This window comes from Arachis ipaensis, chromosome B9 (assembly GCF_059453495.1).
Source record: "Arachis ipaensis isolate K30076 ecotype BB chromosome B9, ASM5945349v1, whole genome shotgun sequence".
Lineage (NCBI taxonomy): Eukaryota > Viridiplantae > Streptophyta > Magnoliopsida > Fabales > Fabaceae > Arachis > Arachis ipaensis.
Genome location: NC_142444.1, coordinates 80228621 through 80238823, shown reverse-complemented (window position 1 = coordinate 80238823; position 10203 = coordinate 80228621). Strand labels below are relative to the sequence as shown.

General features: G+C 38.3%; 1 non-coding gene across 1 annotated transcript; it reads left to right on the top strand.

Moving 5' to 3' along the window:
- Positions 1–9610: 9610 nt before the first annotated feature.
- LOC148545151 (small nucleolar RNA R71) lies at positions 9611–9718 on the top strand. Its single transcript, XR_015901018.1, has one exon. It is a non-coding gene; the product is annotated as a small nucleolar RNA R71 (small nucleolar RNA).
- Positions 9719–10203: the final 485 nt, after the last annotated feature.

Sequence of the window (10203 nt, the reverse complement as noted above, 5' to 3'; positions counted from 1 at the left end):
TCCAGTGTGCCCCTTCTTGCTTCACGTTAAAGCTCACGTTAACTAGGTTAACGTGGCTTCTAACGTGGCCTTTGCCATCCTTCAAGAACGTTAGTGACATTCAACATTGTCACTAACGTTCCAATGTGCCCCTAGGTCTCACGTTAGAGTCCACGTTAACTAGGTTAACGTGGCTTCTAACGTGGCCATCTTTTAGCCATCCCAACGTTAGTGACAATGTTGAGTGTCACTAACGTTGGCTCATCTTTCATTTCTCATCGTTAGCTTCCACGTTAACCAAGAAAACGTGACTCTTGGGGGTTGTGTGGTTGCTTCAACGTTAGTGACAATGTTGAGTGTCACTAACGTTGTCGACAAGTCTTCATTCTCTACGTTAGTTCCCACGTTAACCAAGTTAACGTGGGAGTTAACGTGGTACTTAGCACCATAGGCCAACGTTAGTGACAATGTTGAGTGTCACTAACGTTGGCTTCTCTCCCTCCCCCTTAACGTTAAAGGCCACGTTAACTAGGTTAACGTGGCTTCTAACGTGGCCACTTATGATTGATTGCCAACGTTAGTGACAATGTTGAGTGTCACTAACGTTGGCTCAACTTCTTTTCTCCACGTTAGAGTTCACGTTAACTTGGTTAACGTGACTCTCTAACGTGGGCATTGATGGCTTTTTGAGAGTGTTATTGGCAATCACTTTTCTCGTTAATCTTTGCAAGTTACCTCCCCTTTTTTTGCTCCTTTTTGTCCTGAAATCAAGCAACAAAGTGCATCAAAGCTCTAGTCCAAGTCATGAGTAATGCAACATAATATTTGTCACTAAACTTATGCAAAATCCTCATGAAATCATGTAAAATGCACAATGTATGCTTGAGTGAAGGCATAAGTGAATATTTACCCAAAACTAGCTTATTTCCTAAAGAAATGCATGAAACTAACCTAAAAACAGTAAAGAAAAGGTCAGTGAAACTGGCCAAAATGCCCTGGCATCGTGTCTCTCACAGCAAAAGAGAAGAGCATGAGCCTGTAGACTTCAGGATCTACTCCATTAGTCCTAATAGTATCACATATTTTCAAGAATTCAGTTAAGAACTGAAAAGGATCTTCAGATGGAAGTCCATGAAACTTGCAGTTCTGCTGCATCAGAGAAACTAATTGAGGTTTCAGCTCAAAATTGTTTGCTCCAATGGCAGGAATGGAGATGCTTCTTCTATGTATATTGGAATTAGGTGCAGTAAAGTCACCAAGCATCCTCCTTGCATTATTATTATTTTCGGCTGCCATCTCCTCTTCTTCGAAAATTTCTGAAAGGTGCTTGCTGGATTGTTGTAATTTAGCTTCTCTTAGTTTTCTCTTCAGAGTCCTTTCAGGTTCTGGATCTGCTTCAACAAGAATGTTCTTGTCCTTGCTCCTGCTCATATGAAAAAGTGGGAAGAAAAAAAATAATAATAGGGGTCCTTTTTACCACAGTATAGAGGTCCCTGTGTGAGTAGAAGAAAAGAAGAGGAAAAATTCGAACACAGATGGAAGAGGGGGTTCGAATTTGGGTGAGATGAAGTGTTAGTAGATGAATAAATAAATAGAATGAGATAAGAGAGAGAGAGAATTTTTGAAAATAATTTTTGAAAAAGAGTTAGTGATTTTCGAAAATAGTTTTTGAAAAAGGTTAGTAATTTTCGAGAATTAAAATAAAAAATTAAAATAATTAGTTAATTAAAAAGAAATTTTAAAAAAGAGGGAAGATATTTTCGAAAATTAGAGAGAGAGGGAGTTAGTTAGGTAGTTTTGAAAAAGATAAGAAACAAACAAAAAGTTAGTTAGTTAGTTGAAACAAATTTGAAAATCAATTTTGAAAAGATAAGAAGATAAGAAGTTAGAAAAGATATTTCAAAATCAAATTTTTGAAAAAGATATGATTTTGAAAAAGATAAGATAGAAAGATATTTTTGAAGAGAAATGATTGAAATTAGTTTTGAAAAAGATTTGATTTTTAAAATCACAATTAATGACTTGATTCACAAGAAATCACAAAATATGATTCTAGAACTTAAAGTTTGAATCTTTCTTAACAAGTAAGTAACAAACTTGAAATTTTTGAATCAAAATATTAATTGATGATGTTATTTTCGAAAATTAGGAGATAAAGATAAGAAAAAGATTTTTGAAAAATATTTTAAAAGTTTTTGAAAATAAATAAGAAAAGTGAAAAAGATTTGATTTTTGAAAAAGATTTTGAAAAAGATAAGATTTTTAAATTGAAAATTTGATTTGACTCATAAAAACAACTAGATTTTAAAAAGTTTTGAAAAAGTCAACTCAAATTTTCGAAATTTATGAGTGAAAAAGGGAAAGATATTTTTTTGATTTTTGAATTTTTTATGATGAGAGGGAAAAACATGAAAAAGACTCAATGCATGAAAATTTTGGATCAAAACAATGAATGCATGCAAGAATGCTATGAATGTCAAGATGAACACCAAGAACACTTTGAATGTCAAGATGAACATCAAGAATTTATTTTTGAAAAATTTTTAATGCAAAAAAAACATGCAAGATACCATACTTAAAAAATTTTTCATGTATAGACACTATGAATGCAAGAATGCATATGAAAAACAAGAAAAGACACAAAACATGAAAACATTAAGATCAAACAAGAAGACTTACCAAGAACAACTTGAAGATCATGAAGAACACTAGAATGCATGAATTTTTCGAAAAATGCAAGATGAGTATGCAATTGACACCAAACTTTCAACTTGACTCAAGACTCAAACAAGAAACATGAAATATTTTTTATTTTTATGATTTTTTTATTTTTTTTTGGATTTTTGTATATTTTTTTCGAATAAAAATATAGGAAAAAGAAAATAAGGATTTCAAAATTTTTTAATATGAATTGCAGGAATCTTGTATTCTTAGTCTAAAGCTCCAATTCGAGGGTTAGGCATGGCTTAATAGCCAGCCAAGCTTTAGTATGTAACTCAGACATGCCACGGCTGACATTCCCATTAACTTGCCTCTATGCTGATGGTTGGAAGCCCATATCTAAAAGAATTAGACATGGCTTTACAGCCAGCCAGGCTTCAACATGCTTCATGAAACTCTAGAATTCATTCTTAAAAATTCTAAAGAAAAATAAATTTTTGAAAAGATTTATTTTTTTTTTTTGAAAACAGATGAGAAATTTTTGAAAGGTTTTTGAAAAATTTTTGAAAAATTTTTGAAAATAAAACAAAAAGAAAATTACCAAATCTGAGCAACAAGATGAACTGTCAGTTGTTCAAACTCGAACAATCCCCGGCAAGGTGCCAAAAACTTGGTGCACGAAATTGTGATCCCCGGCAACGGTGCCAAAAACTTGGTGCACGAAATTGTGATCTCAGGCAACGGCGCCAGAAACTCTGTACGCACGTCTTAATAAATCGTTTTTCATTCACAACTTCGATACAACTAACCAGCAAGTGCACTGGGTCGTCCAAGTAATAAACCTTACGTGAGTAAGGGTCGATCCCACGGAGATTGTTGGTATGAAGCAAGCTATGGTCACCTTGTAAATCTCAGTCAGGCAGATATAAAATAGTTATGGAGTTTTCGAACATAAATAATAAATAGATAGAAAATAAGGATAGAAACACTTATGTATATCATTGGTGAGAATTTCAGATAAGTGTATAGAGATGCTTTCGTTCCTCTGAACCTCTACTTTCCTGCTGTCTTCATCCAATCAGTCTTACTCCTTTCCATGGATGGCTTTATGTAAGGACATCACCGTTGTCAATGGCTACTTTTTATCCTCTCTGGAAAATGGTCCGATGCACTGTCACTACATGGCTAATCGTCTGGAGGCATCACCCTTGTCAATGGCTGCATCCCATCCTCTTGTGAAAATGGTCCAAATGCTCTGTCACAGCACGGCTAATCATCTGAGGTTCTCGATCATACTGGAATAGGATTCACCCTCCTTTTGCATCTGTCACTACGCCCAGCACTCGCGAGTTTGAAGTTCGTCACAGTCATTCAATCCCAGCGTCCTACTCGGAATACCACAGACAAGGTTTAGACTTTCTGGACTCTCATGAATGCCGCCATCAATCTAGCTTATGCCACGAAGATTCTGATTAAGAGATCCAAGAGATACTCATTCAATCTAAGGTGGAACAGAAGTGGTTGTCAGGCACGCGTTCGTGGGGAAATGATGATGATTGTCACGTTCATCACATTCAGGTTGAAGTGCGAATGAATATCTTAGAAGCGGAATAAGTTGAATTGAATAGAAAAATAGTAGTACTTTGCATTAATCTCTGAGGAACAGCAGAGCTCCACACCTTAATCTATGGAGTGCAGAAACTCTACCGTATGAAAATACATAAGTTATAATGGTTCAGGCATGGCCGAATGGCCAGCCCCCATGAAAGTCTAAGATAGCATAGAACAGATCAAAGATGTCTAATACAATAGTAAAAAGTCCTATTTATACTAAACTAGTTACTAGGGTTTACAGAAGTAAGTAATTGATGCATAAATCCACTTCCGGGGCCCACTTGGTGTGTGCTTGGACTGAGCTTGAATGTTACACGTGTAGAGGTCAATCTTGGAGTTGAACGCCAGTTTGTAACGTATTTCTGGCGTTCAACTCTGGCTTGTGACGTGTTTCTGGCGTTTAACTCTAGACAGCAGCATAGAACTGGCGTTCAACGCCCTTTTACGTCGTCTATACTTGGCCAAAGTATAGACTATTATATATTTCTGGAAAGCCCTGGATGTCCACTTTCCAACACAATTGGAAGCGCGCCATTTGAAGTTCTGTAGCTCCAGAAAATCTACTTTGAGTATAGGGAGGTCAGAATCCAACAGCATCAGCAATCCTTCTTCAACCTCTGAATCTGGTTTTTGCTCAAATCCCTCAATTTCAGCCAGAAAATACCTGAAATCACAGAAAAACACACAAAATCATAGTAAATTCCAGAAATGTGAATTTAACATAAAAACTAATGAAAACATCCCTAAAAGTAACCAGGTTCTACTAAAAACATACTAAAAACAGTGCCAAAAAGCGTATAAATTATCCGCTCATCAAACACCAAACTTAAATTGTTGGTTGTCCCTATGCAACTGAAAATCAAATAGGATAAAAAGAAGAGAATATACTATAAATTCCAAACTATCAATGAAACATAGCTCCAATAAGATGAGCGGGACTTGTAGCTTTTTGCCTCTTGAATAGTTTTGGCATCTCACTTTATCCTTTGAGGTTCAGAATGATTGGCATCTATAGGAACTCAGAGTTCAGATAGTGTTATTCGTTCTCCTAGTTCAGTATGTTGATTCTTGAACACAGCTACTTTATGAGTCTTGACCGTGGCCCTAAGCACTTTGTTTTCCAGTATTACCACCGGATACATAAATGCCACAGACACATAATTGGGTGAACCTTTTCAGATTGTGACTTAGCTTTGCTAAAGTCCCCAATTAGAGGTGTCCAAAGTTCTTAAGCACACTCTGTTTTTGCTTTGGACCTTGACTTTAACCGCTCAGTCTCAAGTTTTCACTTGACACCTTCACGCCACAAGCACATGGTTAGGGACAGCTTGGTTTAGCCGCTTAGGCCAGGATTTTATTCCTTTAGTCCCTCCTATCCACTGATGCTCAAAGCCTTGGGATCTTTTTTATTTACCCTTGCCTTTTGGTTTTAAGGGTTATTGGCTTTTTGCTCTTGCCTTTTGGTTTTAAGAGCTTTTGGCTTTTTCTGCTTTCTTTTTCTTTTTCTTTCTATTTTTTTTCGCCATTTTTTTTTCTTTTTTTTTTCTGCAAGCTATTTGTATTCACTGCTTTTTCAGATTATCAAATAACATGTCTCCTTGTCATCATTCTTTCAAGAGCCCACATATTTAACATTCATAAACAACAACTTCAAAAGACATATGCACTATTCAAGCATTCATTCAGAAAACAAAAAGTATTGTCACCACATCAATATAATTAAACTAAGTTCAAGGATAAATTCGAAACTCATGTACTTCTTGTTCTTTTGAATTAAAAACATTTTTCATTTAAGAGAGGTGATGGATTCATAGGACATTTATAACTTTAAGACAAAGTTACTAAATACTAATGATCATGTAATAAGACACTAACATAGATAAGCACTTAACATAAAGAAAATGAAAAATAGAAAATTTGAGAACAAGGAATGAGTCCACCTTAGTGATGGTGACGTTTCCTTCTTGAGGAACCAATGATGTCCTTGAGCTCTTCTATGTCTCTTGCTTGTCTTTGTTGCTCTTCCCTCATTGCTCTTTCATCTTTCTCTAATTTCATGAAGGATGATGGAGTGCTCTTAATGTTCCACCCTTAATTGTCCCATATTGGAACTTAATTCTCCTATGGAGGTGTTGATTTGCTCCCAAAAATTCTGTGGAGGAAAGTGCATCCCTTGAGGCATCTCAGGGATTTCATGGTGATGAGCTTCTTCATGCGTCTCTTGAGATCCATGGATAGGCTCTCTTGTTTGCTCCATCCTTTTCTTAGTGATGGGCTTGTCCTCATCAATGAGGATATCTCCCTCTATGTCAATCCCAGCTGAATTGCATAGATGGCAAATGAGGTGAGGAAAAGCTAACCTTGCCATAGTGGAGGACTTGTCAGCCACCTTGTAGAGTTCTTTGGGTTCGGGTTCTTACTTTGATCATGGTTCCTAGTGATCTATGCATTAGCATAGAACTCTTGAACCATTAGAATTCCGACTTGTTGGATGGGGTTTGTTAGAACTTCCCAACCTCTTCTTTGGATCTCATGTCGGATCTCCGGATACTCATTTTTCTTGAGTTTGAAAGGGACCTCGGGGATCACCTTCTTCTTGGCCACAACATCATAGAAGTGGTCTTGATGGGCTTTGGAGATGAATCTTTCCATCTCCCATGACTCGGAGGTGGAAGCTTTTGTCTTCCCTTTCCCTTTTCTAGAGGATTCTCCGGTCTTAGGTGCCATCAATGGTAATGGAAAAACAAAAAGCTTTATGCTTTTACCACACCAAACTTAGAATATTGCTCGCCCTCGAGCAAGAGAAAAAAGAAAAGAAGAAGAAGAAGAAGAAGATATAGAGGGAGAGTGAGGGAGGTGTTTCGGCCAAGAAGGGGAAGAGAGGGTTGTGTTGTGTGAAAATAAAGAAGAATGGAAGGGTTTATATAGTGTAGGGAGAGGGGTTAGGTTCGGCCATTTAGGGTGGGTTTGGGTGGGAAAGTGATTTTGAATTTTGAAGGTAGGTGGGGTTTATGAGGTAGGTTTATGGGGAAGAGTGGATGGATGTGAGTGGTGAAGGGGTAGTAGGGAAGAGAGCTTGAGGTGATTGGTGAAGGGTTTTGGGGAAGGGTGTTTATTGGGAAGAGAGGATGAATGAGAAGAGGAGAGAGTATGAGTGGAGGTAGGTGAGGATCCTGTGGGGTCCACAGATGCTGAGATGATCCTGTGGGGTCCACAGATCCTTTAGGGTTTTGGTGCTTGTTCTGGGCGTTCAGCGCCTAGATGCAGCATGTTTCTGGCGTTGAACGCCAGTTCTATGCTTGTTTCTGGCGTTCATCGCCAGCTTTCCTCAGTGTGCATTCCTGGCGTCTGAATGCCAGGATGTTGCTTGTTTCTGGCATTCAACGCCAGATCCATGCTCTGTTCTGGCGTTGAACGCCAGCCAAATGCTCCTTACTGGCGTTTAAACGCCAGTAAGTCCTTCCTCCAAGGTGTGAATTTTCTTCTGCTATTTTTGATTCTGTTTTTGATTTTTCTATTTATTTTGTGACTCCTCATGATCATGAACCTAATAAAACATGAAAGAACAATAAAATAAAAATAAATTAGAGAAATAAAAATTGGGTTACCTCCCAACAAGCGGTTCTTTAATGTCAATAGCTTGACAGTGGGCTCTCATGGAGCCACACAGGTGATCAGGTCAATTTTATAGACTCCCAACACCAAACTTAGAGTTTAGATATGGGAGTTCAACACCAAACTTAGAGTTTGGCTGAGGCCTTCCACCACCAAACTTAGAGTTTGACTGTGGGGGCTTTAGTTAACTCTGTACTGAGAGAAGCTTACTGTGCCTCTTTTCCATGTTTACAGAAGGATGACCTTGAGTTTTAAATACAAAGGAGTCCTCATTCAATTGAAGGACTAGTTCACCTCTATGAACATCAATCACAGCTCTTGCTGTGGCTAGGAAGGGTCTTCCAAGAATGATGGATTCATCCTCATCCTTCCCAGTATCCAGGATTATGAAATCAGTAGAGATGTAAAGGCCTTCAACCTTTACTAACACGTCCTCTACTTGTCCATAAGCCTCTTTTCTTGAGTTGTCTGCCATTTCTAATGAGATTCTGGCAGCTTGCACCTCAAAGATTCCCAGTTTCTCCATTACAGAGAGTGGCATGAGGTTTATTCCTGACCCAAGGTCACATAGAGCCTTCTCAAAGGTTATGGTGCCTATGGTACAAGGTATTAGGAACTTTCCAGGATCCTAGTTCTTCTGAGGCAATCTCAGTTGATCCAATGCATTTAGTTCATTGGTGAATAGGGGAGGTTCATCTTCCCAAGTCTCATTACCAAATAAATTGGCATTCAGCTTCATGATTGCACCAAGGAACTTGGCAACTTGCTCTTCAGTAACATCTTCATTCTCTTCAGAAGAAGAATACTCATCAGAGCTCATGAAGGGTGTAAGGAGGTTTAATGGAATCTCTATGTTCTCTATATGAGCCTCAGAATCCTTTGGTTCCTCAAAGGGAAACTCCTTGTTGATCACTGGACGTCCTAGGAGGTTTTCCTCCTTGGAATTCACATCCTCCCCTTCCTCCTTGGATTCGGCCATGATGGTTATATCAATGGCCTTGCACTCTCCTTTTGGATTTTCTTCTGTATTGCTTGGGAGAGCACTAGGAGGGGTTTCAGTGATCTTCTTACTCAGCTGGCCCACTTGTGCCTCCAAATTTCTAATGGAGGACCTTGTTTCATTCATGAAACTCAGAGTGGCCTTAGATAGATCAGAGACTAAGTTTGCTAAATTAGAGGTATTTTGTTTTGAGTTCTCTGTCTGTTGCTGAGTGGATGATGGAAAAGGCTTGCTATTGCTAAACCTGTTTCTTCCACCATTATTAAAGCCTTGTTGAGGCTTTTGTTGATCCTTCCATAAGAGATTTGGGTGATTTCTCCATGAGGGGTTATAGGTGTTTCCATATGGTTCACCCATGTAATTCACCTCTACTATTGCAGGGTTCTCAAGATCATAAGCTTCTTCTTCAGAAGATGCCTCTTGAGTACTGTTGGATGTAGCTTGCATTCCATTCAGACTCTGAGAAATTATATTGACTTGCTGAGTCAATATTTTATTCTGAGCCAATATGTCATTTAGAGTATCAATTTCAAGAACTCCCTTCTTCTGAGGCGTCCCATTACTCACAGGATTCCTCTCAGAAGTGTACATAAACTGGTTGTTAGCAACCATGTCAATAAGTTCTTGAGCTTCTGTAGGCGTTTTCCTTAGATGAATGGATCCACCTACAGAAGTATCCAATGAAATCTTAGCTAATTCAGACAGACCATCATAGAATATATCCAGGATGGTCCATTCTGAAAGCATGTCAGAAGGACACTTTTTGGTCAGTTCCTTGTATCTCTCCCAAGCTTTATAGAGGGATTCACCTTCTTTCTATCTGAAGGTTTGAACATCCACTCTAAGCTTACTCAGCTTTTGAGGAGGAAAGAACTTGGCTAAGAAAGCCTTGACGAGCTTATCCCAAGAGTTCAGGCTATCCTTAGGTTGAGAGTCCAACCATATTCTAGCTCTGTCTCTTACAGCAAACGGGAAAATCATGAGCCTGTAGACTTCAGGATCTACTCCATTAGTCTTAACAGTATCACAGATCTGCAAGAATTCAGTTAAGAACTGAAAGGGATCTTCAGATGGAAGTCCATGAAACTCGCAGTTTTGTTGCATCAGAGAAACTAATTGAGGTTTAAGCTCAAAATTGTTTGCTCCAATGGTAGGGATGGAGATGCTTCTTCCATGTAAATTGGAATTAGGTGCAGTAAAGTCACCAAGCATCCTCCTTGCATTATTATTATTTTCGGTTGCCATCTCCTCTTCCTGTTCGAAAATTCCTGCAAGGTTGTCTCTGGATTGTTGTATTTTAGCTTCTCTTAGTTTCCTCTTCAGAGTCCTTTTAG